The sequence below is a fragment of the Panthera uncia genome (assembly GCF_023721935.1).
Source record: "Panthera uncia isolate 11264 chromosome A3 unlocalized genomic scaffold, Puncia_PCG_1.0 HiC_scaffold_11, whole genome shotgun sequence".
In the NCBI taxonomy this organism is placed as follows: domain Eukaryota; kingdom Metazoa; phylum Chordata; class Mammalia; order Carnivora; family Felidae; genus Panthera; species Panthera uncia.
Genome location: NW_026057578.1, coordinates 29797334 through 29811006, shown reverse-complemented (window position 1 = coordinate 29811006; position 13673 = coordinate 29797334). Strand labels below are relative to the sequence as shown.

Below are 13673 nucleotides of genomic sequence, written 5' to 3'. Positions count from 1 at the left end.
GCACAGATCCGTGGAGCTGCAAAACTTGAGGCTTTGATATTACAGAAAAGGCTGAGCCCACTCCAAAACCAAGGTCAATTTCTTGACTGCCCTGTGGAATGACAGCTGGGGGCTGAGGGGACCCCAAACAAACAATGTAATGCACTCTTTCTTGCACACAGTTCACTCTGTTCAGATTCTGGGTCTCAGCTCCCACTGTGGTTCCAGCATTCAGCTGACAGGACCTGCTGCAAGAGAAACGGGGGGTGGGGGCGGTGTGCGCTGTCTTTCCATCAAACTAATGGGCATTCCTGTGCCCCCGGAGACTAGCAGACTGGATGGTAGGCAGGAGGTAGCGTTCCAAGCCCTCTCTTGAAAAAAAATGTTTATAGAACATGCAAAAATACTAAACAGATGAGAGAGTAGATAGATCTGTCCGCGACAAATCGGCCCGTGGAGTATCCGCCCCCACCCTCCAGTGGGCGGGGCGGGACCAGGCCAGGCCACCAACCGTTGCGCGTGCGCACTGCAGACTCTGAAGCCACAGCGCCCTCAGTGAGGTGGGCGGGAGCTGCCCGGGCATCCGGGTCCCTCACCCCGCCCCCGCTGCATGAATGAGAGGCGCGGTGCCCGCCCCTCCCCCGCCGGGCCCGCCCCTCGTCGGGGGCCGCCGAGCGCAGTCTACCGCCGCCACCTCAGCCGCGCACTGTCCCGACGGACGCTCGCCGCCAGCAGTCTGCCGCCCGTCGCCCGCCTCCCGGCGCTGACCGTTCCGCACACCCGCCGCCGCAGCCGGCGCACCCGAGTAAGTGAGGGAGCGAGGGCGGAGCGCCGGGGGCCGTCGCCCCCGGGCCGGGGCTTAGGGGACCGGGCGGCTCCGGGTTCGGGATGCTGAGGAGACCGCGGGCCCGCGCCAGCCTCCCCCGTTCACTCTCCGGGCGTTTCGACGAGGAGGGGTGGCACAGCGGCCCAGGCCGGGAGGGACGCGGAGGGGGTCCCCCGGGGCCGGGGGTGCGTCCCGCACAAAGGGCGGCGCGAGGCTGTCTGTCACCCGGAGGTCACAGAGGGAAGGTTCGCGGCTCCCCGCACGCCCCGCTAGCCCTTGCCCGGCGTCGGTCCCCGGGCTTGGGTGGCGGCTTGGATAAGCGGGGAGGCGAGGACGAGGATGGTGAGGACGGCTGTCTCTGCTCTGGCGATGGGAACGCGCTTTAGGGGGCGCGGCGTGGCAGTGTTTTCCTGGTCCCCACCTGCCCCTCCCCTTTCTTTGTGGCGTTGGTCTCGTGCCCGTTTGTCACTGTGCGTATGGCTGTGGGCTGGGGTGAGACCTCTTGCCTCAGCTTACCCATTAATTAAAGTCAGGTGGTGGCCCCCTGTCTGTGGGTGGGGGCGTGTGTGCTTCCATAGGCCGGAGACCCTCCTTTGTTTCTGGAGACCTAATTGTGTGTGTGTGTGTGTGTGTGTGTGTGTGTGTGTGTGTGTGTCTCCCTCCTCCGTGTCCCCTATGAAATGAGAGAATCAAAGATCATTAAAAAGGGTCTGAAGAAAAAGAGACACTACTTTATCAGACCTCCACCCAATTCTGCCTCTGGTGTTCTTTAAACAATATTGTATGTTTCTTACTGCAAAACCAGCGTGTTTTAATTGAAAGTGAATGTTTTTATATGTTGGTTGGAAATTAATATTCTCCTCTCTGTATACCTACAACACTTTGCTTTTTGGGTTTAATGGAAATATGCTCATATATGTGTGTATGGGAATACTCCAGGACGTATAGGACACCGCCTTTGGGGTTTCGTTCATTGGTAGTGTCAAGGTACTCACTCCTATACACGTCCACAGAAATACTTCGGTATATCTAGGACACTGTTTTCTCAGCTCCTCAGTACAAGCAGATTTTGTTTCTCCCTGCCTCCCTGTGTTAAGAAGATGGTCTCTTCACCTCCTTGCTGCCCTTTTTTTTTTTTTTTTTTTTTTTTTTTTCCTAAATGCTTTGGCAAAGGGTTTTATTGCATATTCTCCTGGCATGCGCCCTTGCTTTGATCTGAATTTTCCTGTGTTCTGTTGTCTGGTTGTGTGGCCCAGCTCAATGGCTCCTCTTACAGGACTAGGGGGAAACAGAACACCTTTTATCCTTGTCCTCATCCCCAGAGAGAGAGGGAAGCTCTGCGGTTCCCACAGACTTGGGTTCCGTGGGCCGGGACGCCTCACTTTGTTGTCTTGGTGGAGTTAGGAAGAGTTACAGTTGATGCAGACCGATGAAAAGGAGGCATTAAGAGTACCAGTTATTCCTTGCTGTTTCGGTTGGACCTTTTTCTCTTTTTAAACCAGATCTTGTAAGTTTTAGAAGATTGTTGGTTGCATTTTCAGTTTCTTTTTTACTCTTACAATTTTGCAGAGTGATAGGAAATTAGCTATACTTGTTGATAAGAAACATATTTCCAAAATATATTTTTATGATGATCTTTTGATTGAACATAGTGGTGGTAAAAAAAAAAAAATAAGAGGATCTTATTGGGTGATGTGAATAATTGAATTGGTTCAGTTTTAAGATTCTCTTTAAGCTTATTTTTTAATCACGTGTATTTTAATTCCTGGTGTTTTTCAGTGCAAAATGAAATCCAAACTTAAGCAGTCTTCCATAGCATGTGTTTGTTTATGAATATTTCCTCTATTAAAAACATTTGCTTTTAATTTGAAGGGGAAATTTTCCATTGGTTGGATAAGGATATTTTATTCTTGGTAAAAGTCTATGTTAGCATAGTCAAATTCTTTTTTTGTAGAAGTTAAAGTTAGTAAAGGTTGGCTTTTCAGTTTGGAGAAGTTTTGATTTTATGGTAGAATTTAAATAAAATTTCAATGTCATTGAACTTAAAAGAAGTTAACTTACAAATAAAGGCTTCATTAATTTCATAAACTAGTGTCACTAATATTGAAGCAACCCCGATAATTTATAACTGCCGGCATGAAATTTTTTTTTTAGGAATTCCCTTAAAACAAACCACAAGGGGAAGACTTAGATAAACAGAGTAGTATAACCGGAATTATCACTGAAATAGGCTTGCATAGTACCGCAGTATTGTGGAACTTTAATTTTGCAAGAGTGACTTAGCTATTATTTGTATCAAGAAAGGAACTGAAAAACATCTTGGCCATTTTATTCAGCCATGTTGTTAATCAAAGTCTTTACCGACCCATAGATTAGCATTTGTGTAGTACGATGTTTGAAGGAAAATTCTAAAGTAATGTCTTTGTCATGAAACTAGATTAAATTATGTTAAATGTTGTTTTACTAGTAAATGTATTCTTTGTTAGCAATACTAATATTGTTATGTCAGTGATGGTAATAGCATGTATGGTGATACTTTTTTACTCCAAACTGGGATATGTTGTCCCCCCAACAATGTCTGATAACAGAAAGTAGAATTTTGTTTTCTGTTGAGCATTTTCTATCAATAATTGTTTTGTTTCAAATGGTAGCTCATTTAAAAATCAGTAATAAAGTTATGTTATTATAATGTATTAGTTCAAACTATATGAAATTGCCATTTTTTAGATTAGGGAGTAGTGAAAAACCAGCAATTTCAGAATGTTGAACCACCTTCAACTCTCAACACTTCCTTCGGATATTTACCTTTATATTTGATTTTTAATGTTTAAACTTCTTGATTATCTGTCATTGGACATTATCTGCGGAGTTCTATTTTGGAAGTTGAGGACTTGGTTGTCCTACATAACCATCCTTCCATCCCCCCACTCCTACCTATACTTCCCAGTCAAGTCAGTATTCAGTATTTATATGACTGACAGTGTACCTGTTATTCACAGATGAGCCCTGTAGGGTACTAACAATTACATTTGCTGTCTTGTATGACTTTGTTTCTCTAAATTAAATAATTGCCTCTTTTGTTTGTTTTTCATTTGCTTAGTTTTCTTTGTCCCAGTCACTGACTCATTCTCAAATTCTGACAAAACTAATAATCTTTCAGTATTTCCAGGTAATCTGTTGTATTTCTTTTTCCTAGCTGTCACCTAGGACTTCCGTTTGTCATCACTTTGGGAATTCCTTTTGCCCTCCTACTGTGTTGGGTCCTTTATTTCCTGGATCCTATCTCTTCCTTATTCTTTAGCACCTTCCTGAGAAAGGGGACATACAAACTGAATTTCTTCCTGAATTCAGAAGATGCGTATCTGGAAATGTCTTCATTTTACCCTCACACTTGAATAGTGGTTTAGCTGAATATTGAATCCTACATCAAAAATTAGCCACCCTCTTCTGAAGGCATTGTTCTGTTGGCTTCTGGTATTTCTGTTAAGAAGTCCAACCCAAGTCTAATCCCCATTCTCTTTTTTCTCCCACTTTGGAAGATTTTAGGATGTTTCTGTTTTAGGATCTCAGTTAACACAGAGGAAGTTTCTTCAAGCCATGAAATGGACTCACCTCTGGAATCTACAATAAGACTATCCGGTTCATTTTTTTAAATCCACCTTAGGAAGTGACAGAACCATTCATGACCAAAAAGAAACAATCTTTAACCTTCATAATTAAATATGTCATGACTAAATACAACAAATATATTACTTACAAGAATTTCTATTCTGAGAAGATGGAGACAAATGGAGCTACGTAGATAGACAACAGTTTAATTGGACATTGTCAGTGACTCTGATATAGCTCATGGATACATATTTTTTATTTTATTTTTTAGCCTTGAATTGTTTTCTTTTTACAGTTGCCTTATCCCTCATCTAGTTTTTCCTTGAGTACACATTAAGTAGTTGAATATTAGAGAACTTCAGATTCATGACCAGAAAACTGAAGTATGCTCTCAGCCCAGGAAGGCTATCAGATTCCTAATGTTTTTGCCTGTAACCATTTAATCATTTCTTCCCACTCTTTAACTCATGAGCAGCCCACCCTTCCTCATGCAGATAAGCAGGCTTCATATTTCATTGAGGTTTAGAAGTTATAAGACAGATACCACTCAGCTTCCCTTCACTGAATCTAGAAATCCACCTTCTTTAGGACCCATGTTTTCTTCCTATCAGAGGCTAACTTCCCTCCCTTCTGTATTCCCCCTCATACCTACTCAAGGACTTCACTTCTGAATATATTCCTGTCTTTTGCATCATCAGCAACTCTCCACGGCCACTATCCATGTCAGCATGCACACATGCTCTGACATTGCCCATCTTTAAAAATAATTTTAAAATTACAACAGAATTAAAAACTTCCCTCTGACCTCCCATCCATCCTCTTCATTTACCGTCATGGTTAAATGTCTCAAAAGAGAACTGTACATTTCCTCCCTACCTCTTTGTAAAATGTGTCACTCTCTGAAATTCTGTTGTTAACTGGTGTGTGTGTGTGTGTGTGTGTGTGTGTGTCTCTTACCCCCTTGGAACATCAGGTCCAAGAAGGCAATGACTTCCATCTGCCCTGTTTACCACCATGTCCCTTAGAATAGCAACTGGCACAAGTACCTACTCAATGTATGGGCAAAAAAGGGTAAAACTGACATTTTTAACCTGGTAGACTAGCTCTTGCTTTTAAAAAAATTTTTTCTGACAAAAAAATCAGTGTTTATTTTTTTAATTACCACCTTATGCTACACTTAGAGTTGAAAACATTACAAAGACTATATTAATTGAATTTTTCTCTATATTACATTTCATTCTTTCATAAGTATAACTTAATACTGTCATTTTTTGCACCCAGATGCTTGGAGTTGAATTCCAGCTCTTTCAGTTTAGCCATGTGATCTTGGACAGGTTTCCTGATGACTGTGTTTCCTCACCTGCAAGATGGAAATAATAATAGTACCCACCTCATATGTTTGTTGTTGTGTCAAATGAAATAATATGTAAAATGCTAAAGTCAGTACTTGGCATGGGGTAAACACAGTGAAAATTACAATTGCAGTTATTTGTATAGCCTTCTTCAGTTTCTAATATTTGATCTAATATTTTTGTTCAGAGTACTTACATCACATAAGGTATATTGGCTATAAATGTGACTCACCTGTTTTTGTCCTTTTTCTGATTGCTTGCATCTCTATTCCTCATATTACCCCATGTGATAGATTAGTAAAATGATCTACAATTGATAGGTGAACACCCTATAGCAAGTTCTGCACTTCCCAACAGTTGGTCACTTAATAAATCATTTTGAACACTTGATAAAATATTTTTTTTATTTCAAGCCAAATCCTGTTCTTTGGCTTGCCTGGAAGTGAGGCCCTTTCTTCATGTTATTCCACATTAAGTTTTCTAATATTTCTAGAAATGGAACTTTTAAAACACCCAATACATCATTAACAGATATTTTTTCAGAAGTAGCTGTAAGACACTGTTGTTTTCACTTAACTTGGTGGCTGGGAAGATAAGTATATGTAGCAATACAAAGTCCACTTTTAGGGACTTTGAAGGATACAGACAGGCTCTGTAGAAGTTCAGAGTAGAGTGAGTCAGGTCCTGCAAGCCTTAAGGGATTTTTACAACTTTTCTGTATGTTAAATTGTCTGTTTAGCCTATTTCCTTATTATTTGACTTGATCTTTACTTTGAAAGTTTACCTGATAATCATGGGAATAGTTTAGATTTTAAGGTAGATAATGTACAAGCTAAAATTGAAAGCAACTTTTAACTTGAGAAATTATTTCTTGAAGTAATTGATTTAGCAGTTATTCTACCTCTTTCTTTTCTTATCTAGGTAGGCAGTGGGGATTCCTCCAATTATCTGAGCATTTCGGAGAGCAGAGTGTAGTGCTTGGTAAATTTAGGGTTCAAAAAGAATGCCAGATGGTTTGAAAGGAATTGTGAGCACTCCAACTAGTGCCGTCCATTGAAAGCCAGCTGGCTGAGTTTCCCCTGCTCTGGAGGTAGGAACCAGACACTTTGTTCTATGCCAGCTGGCCCAGGAGTAGCTGGCCAGCGGCCTTACTTTTGGTTGGTCATTCCTGGGAAAACCAGCCTGGGCCTTCCATCTGCCCTAAGGACGGTCTGACACCAGAGAGTTGCTCTCTGCCTCCATGGTACTCCAGAGAGTTGGAGCAAGCCTGTGTAGCAAGGAAAGAAAGCCACTTTTTAGATGCCATTACAAGTGAATCTCACATTAAATTGTGAATTTGCTCTGAAAAAGTGTAATGCAACTTGAATTTTTATGCATTTAGTGCTATTAGGTGTATTAGAGTTGCTTACTACTAAAGTAACCATAATGAATGTTTTTACATTGTAAATAACTTCCAGTTTACCTACCTACTTTCCAAGTTCCTTTTTTTATTTATTGTCTTTTTTTTTTAAGTTTATTTATTTTGTGAGAGCATGCACCCAGGAAGGGCAGAGCGAGGGAGAGGGAGAGAGAGAGAGAGGGAGAAAGAATCCCAAGTGGGTTCTGCACTGACAGCCCCCGCTGAGGGGCTCGAACTCACGAACCTGATTAAGAGTCAGACACTTAACTGACTGAACCACGCAGGCACCCCATTTATTGACTTTTCTTAAAGTGAGGTTTTCCTGTTCTTAATCTTCTAAAGTTTTGGTCATTCAGATTAGTAAATTTTCACCTTGTCAAAGAACTTGCTCCTATATAAACCATAGGTTTCTGTAGAAGGTTAATTATGTGTGTTGCCTGAAAATCTGTGTCTCATTTTGTCTGTTATTTATGTTTTCACAACTAGGCAGGTGTTTATATCAGATACAGTTCTTCCATTAGCAAACTTAATGTCAGAATAATTTGGGTGTTCCCTTCAGCAGCGCATATACTAAAATTGGAATGTCAGAATAATTTGAGAACAAAAGAAGTACAAATATGGCATTACAAGTATGAGCATTCAGTTCATTTGATGACAGTGTTTATTGAATTCTAAAAATTAATAATTTTGCCACAGTCTATCAGTATGCTTTATGTTACCTTTAAAATTTTTTTTTTTTAATTTGGAGATTGAATGGTGCTGCGTCATCTATATTTGTTAAGTTCATCTAGGCAAACCAAAAAGTTATGAACTATTTGTATCTCTTTATTATTTTCTCCCAACTCTGAGCATGAAAAATTATGCTCAATGATATAAACTTCAAATAGAATGTAGGTGTCCTATCCAAATAGGCTCTTCATCTTGAACTGAAAGAAAAAGTTTGGCAGATAATAAACACCAAAGTATGAGCTAATGTAGTTTATAAGGAAGTGGGTGGGAAGGAAAATCAGAGGTGTAGGCTTTCATTCTTTTCCTTTAGCAGGAAAGAAATTGCAAAACTTCTTTGGAAATATGCTGGAAAGTCTCATGCTTGGCTATAATTAAAGTTTTTACTTAAAGTTATTAATTGTCCTTGAAAACAGGCCAGGATGAACTATTATGGCAGTAAGAGTGATTTTTTTTTTTAATCATAGAACAGTAGATTAATAGCCAGGGGCAATATTATACCCAGAAAATCATCCTTCACATTAGCTAACCTTTACTAAATACCTTTTTTGTCAGTAGCTTTACATGTATTGCTTATTTTCTCCTCACAGCAACCCTCAAAGGATTTTTCATAGATGATAAGAGGTCTAAGAAGTAACCTGTTCAGGTTCACAAGGTCAGAAGCCAAGTTTAGAACCCAGGTTTTCGTCCTCCAACCCACCACATGTCACAGTTGATAATGTCAACTTTCACAAGAATACAGCTCTTTCCTATTCAGATGCTATCCTGCACTGGTACTTTGAGAAGATTGTTGATAAAGGGAATTCAGAGACTGTTGCAGAAAATAGCAAGCAAATAAGGAGAGATTTGAAGAGCCTGTACATTTTTTTAAAATCTCTTCTGATGCTCTTGAAGTAATTAACCATTGCAGAACTGCACAGTAAACAAAAAATGAAGCAAATAAAAATAACTAGAAAGGACTATATAGTTTCCTAGTGTTGTCATAACAAATTATGACAAAGTGGATGGCTTCCAGGTTTCTCCAGTTCTGGAGATCAGAAGTCTGAAATCAAAATGTCAGCAAGGCTGCCTGCCACACTCCTTCCAAAGACTCTAGGAAAGAAACCTTCCTTGCTTTTTCCAGCTTTTGGTGGTTCCACCCATTCCTTGATTTGTGATTACATAATTCTAATCTCTGCTTCTCTCTTCATATGGCCTTCTCTTCTTTCTATTCTAAAGACGTGGTCCTTGGACTTGGGGCCACCCGGACAATCCAAAATGATCTTATCTCCAGATTCTTAATTATATCTGCAAAGACCCTTTTTGCAAATATGGTCATATTCCTCAGGTAAAGATGTGGACATATCTTTTGGGAGGCCACCATTCAACCTGTTGTAGGGGTAAGAACTTCTTTAGTGATAATTTTCATTTTTCACTGCTGTGTTACTCAGAATCCCAGATTAGATAAGTATTTGATAAACCATGATACAAAATGGGGAAAAGTCTTGAAAGTATAGGATAAAAGACAAGTTCAGAGGGAGGTTTAGGGAATCGGAAGGTTTCATGGAGGTTGTATTGCTTATGACAGACCATGAAGAATAAATGGTCGAGATAGCCTGAAATGTGCAGATGGTGGAAATATCCAGAACAAAGATAGGGAGGCATATTCAGGGAACCATAACTAATGCATTTGACTAAAGTGTGGTACTTAGAGAAATAGTGGTGAATGGGGTTGAAAAGTCTGAGCCAATTCATGGGAGGCCTTTAGTGTTGAGTTGATGAATTTGTACTTTGTTTAGAGTTGCATATCCATGAGAACACTGTATTACAAAGGTTTCTAACAGGAGCCTTCAGAGCTATGATAAAATCTTTGGGACAAAATCTACATTTTTTTCTATAAAAATATTTTCAGAGGGATTCATAACCCTAAAAAAAAATGTTAAGGACCACTGCTCCATTAGAAATGAAATGTTTTATGCTTTGAAGATGTTTCTGGAAGATTATTGATTTTTCTGTTTGGTTTACTTTGAACTACTTGGAAGATAAGAAAATGGAGCTCCAAGGAGCCTTAATCAGCACTCTGTGTGGAATACATTATGAACATTGCATACTAAAAAGTTAAAATACTATTTCAGGAGGGATGTGAAGTAGGTCCAGGGTTCTTAGAAAAGCGATCAAATGATTACATAAAAAGAAAAAAATTCATAGCATTCAGTTCAAAATGCAGCTGTGATTTCTGTTTTCTGTGTCTCAATTTTTGTTATTTCAGTTCACTACCACCACCCATTTAGAACTCCAGAATTATATAAAAGCATGACACAATTCTGAGGAGAGAAAGCCAACAGCTGTGTTCTTAAAAGTTGTGTTTTTTTAATGTAGTCTGTGAAACTGCTTGTTCTCTGCTGTGGATTTTCAGTGGAATAACCTACTTCAGGAATAAAATGATATATTCCGTAGCTGTTTGAATGTCTTTGTCTATTTGGGCTGCTATAACAAAATACCCTAGCCTGGGTGTCTTATAAATAACAGAAATTTCTCACAGTCCTGAAGGCTGGAAAGTCCAAGATCAAGGCGCCTACAGATTTGGTGTCTAGTGAGAACCCACTTCCTAGTGCATAGATTGTACATTTTGCTTTTTTGCTGTGTCATCATGTGGTGGATAAGGGCAAGGGAGCTATCTGGGCTGGGCCTCTTATAAGGGCACTAATCCCAGGGTGTCTGGGTGGCTCAGTGTACAACTCAGATCTTGATCTCACAGTTTGTGAGTTTGAGCCCCACATGGGCTTCAGATCCTCTATCCCCCTCTCCCTGTGCTCCTCCTCTGCCTGCACACGAACACGCTCTCTTGAGAGAGAGAGAGAGAGAGAGAGAGGCAGAGTGTGAGTGGGGGAGGGGCAGAGAGAGGGAGACACAGAATCTGAAGCAGGCTCCAGGCTCTGAGCTGTCAGCACAGCTGACATGATGTGGGGCTTAAACCCACAAACCAGGAGATCATGACCTGAGCTGAAGTTGGACGCTTAACCTACTGAGCCACCCAGGCACCCCAATAAATAAACATTAAAAAAAAATAAGGGCACTAATGCCATTCATGAGGGCTTCACCCTCATAATGTAATCACCTTCAGATACCAGTCGCATTGTGGATTAGGTTTCAATATATGAATTGAGGGTTGGGGGATACAAACATTCAGTCTGTAGCACTGACCATATGGTACAGAGAGAAAATTGATGTTTCTCCTTATAACTCGATTTCTAAATAATCAACTGCCATTGATTTTTTTTTATTGATCCGTTTATTTTCTACCCAAGATTAATATGACTTAAAAGATTTACCTGTACTGTTTTTCTTTTTTTTTTTTCAATGTATGAAGTTTATTGTCAAATTGGTTTCCATACAACACCCACCTGTACTGTTTTTCATACTTCTCTGGTAGTGAGGTTCTTCTTTTTCATTTTTTTATTATAAAAAAATTGTAAGTATATTCAAAAGTAGATAGTACAACATACCTCCATATGCCCATCACAAGATGTTCAGCTGTTACCAGCGTTTTGCCACATTTGTTTCATTTATCCTTTTTTCTTTCACCTTCATTTGCTGAGGTATTTTTTTTAATTTTTAATATTTAATTTTTTTATTTTAGAAGAGAGAATGTGAGCAAGGGAGAGGGGCAGAAGGAGAGAGAGAGAGAGAGAGAGAGAGAATGAGAATCTTAAGCAGACTCCATGCTCAGCACAGAGCCCAGTGTGGGCTCAGTCCCAAAACCCTGGGATCATGACCTGAGCCAAAATCAAGAGTCAGACATTCAACCAACTGAGCCACCCAGGCGCCCCTGTTTGCTGAGGTATTTTAAAGCAAATCTCCAGCATTTCAGTGTATGTACCCTGACATATTTCTAAATGTATTTCTAAAAAAAAGTAGACATTGTCTTATAGACCCCAAATGCCATTCTCACACCTAATAAAATTAACATTTACTTCTTGGTGTCATCTAATAGATAGACCCTATTCAGGTTTGCCTGATTATCTCAAGAATATGTTTTTTAGAGATGTCTTGTTCATACCAGGATTCAAAGTCCCTGGACCACTTTTGGTCATTTTGTCTCTCGTGTCTAATTTGATCTAGGGCACATCCTCTTCCCGCCCTCTCTCCCCACCTTTTTTGGTATGTCATGGACTAGTTAGTTGCAGGAACCAGGTCATTTGTCCTGTGGAATATCTCACATTTGGGATTTGTCTGTTGGCTTCTTCATGGTGTGAGTTTATTAATCTATTCCTAGTATTTCCTACAAATGGAAGTTAGCTCTAGAGGCTTGACTAAAATCAGACTTCAGTGCTTTGGCAAGAATGCTTAGGAGGTGCTTAATATTATACCACATCCAGAGGCCTGCTGTTGTGCCTGGCTACCCTGCTTGTAGTAATGATAAAAGACTCCACTGATGGTCATGTCAGTATCATATTTCATCCATTGCAGCAGAATGGTGATTTTCTTATTCTGTTACCTGATCCACATTTAGTAACAGGAATTCTGTAAAGAAGACTATCTCATCAAGTAGGGCTATTTAGGGTTACCCTGAAATATGCTTTGTATAAGAGGCTGTCAAGTATATTTTTAAATATTTTTTTAATGTTTATTTTTGAGACAGAGAGACAGAGCATGACCCAGGGGAGGGGTAGAGAGTGAGAGGGAGACACAGAATCCAAAGCAGGCTCCAGGCTCTGTTAGCCCAGAGCCCGATGCGGGACTCAACCCACGAGCTGTGAGATCATGACCTGAGCTGAAGTCGGACGCTTAACCGGCTGAACCACCCAGACGCCCCTGTCAAGTATTTTTATAATAATTGTGTTCTTGATAAAAGATAATGAGTTTGAATCAGAATAAAAAGAATTGAGTTAATCTTTTGTTTTAATGAATGTCACAGTGAAATTCTGAGTACTATAGCAAAATGTGAACGATTGCTTTTCTTTTACAATTGAGAATGTGGACTCCAGTTGCTCTGAAAGTTCAAGGTGTATATATGAAAGCCTGTTATAGACTAGAATCAAGCAGTGAAGAGGAAAGAGTACTAGATTAGGATTAAAAAATCAGGGGATTTCCAGAGTCAATTTGGCCCAGCCCCTGAATATCTATCCATTCATTCTTCCCGGGCTGAGCATTTTGTGTGTGTGTCCTTAAAATATTGTCAGTGTTTTTGTGAAATTGTGTGTAAAGAAATCAGAGTTGTATGTTGTAGAACTAATGTTTGAATATCTTTAAAGACAGGGAGAATTCTTTATTGGATATCATTCTTTTTATTTAAATTGTACTTTATGTGTCTCTTGATCACCATTTCTCCTAATACTTCTTGTTTAACCTCATGTCTTCATATTCTTATCCAGTAAAACTACTAAATAAAGTCATGCTGAAAAAAAAGCCTTACTTATTTGTCATGCTTCATTTACCTTAATCCAGATTGTTTTTATTCATCTTTTGAATTTGTGTGTTGTGGGGAAAGTAACCTTGATACCAAATGAAAATTAAAGTGGCCAGTGTTCTTAGCTTAGTGACCATCTCTAGAGAGTCTGTAATGTTACTTGAGAAAGCCGTTAAAAGTTTGTGCTAATATGATTTTTCATAGGCATACCCTTGCCTACTATTATTTTTAAATAATAATACCGTGTGTCTTTTCTGAAAGATAAAGAATGCTGTTATAAAGGGATCTTTCAAGAGACCATCAATAAGATCTATACTTATTTTTAGTCAGTTGAGCTAAGTATAAAAACTAACTATTCCTCATCAGGACTCTGAAATAGTTTTAGTATTGAAA

The 13673-nt window shown here is 39.8% G+C and overlaps 1 protein-coding gene across 2 annotated transcripts in view; it reads left to right on the top strand.

Annotated features, from left to right (window-relative positions):
* Window positions 1-457: 457 nt before the first annotated feature.
* RNF24 (ring finger protein 24) overlaps window positions 458-13673 on the top strand; it is a 76291-nt gene continuing 63075 nt past the window's right edge. Inside the window, exon 1 of one of the 2 annotated variants that reach the window (XM_049651074.1) lies at window positions 458-784. The gene's annotated coding sequence lies outside the window, so the exon portion shown is untranslated. The remainder of the gene's footprint in view (window positions 785-13673) is intronic. The other variant, XM_049651073.1, reaches the window with a different exon arrangement.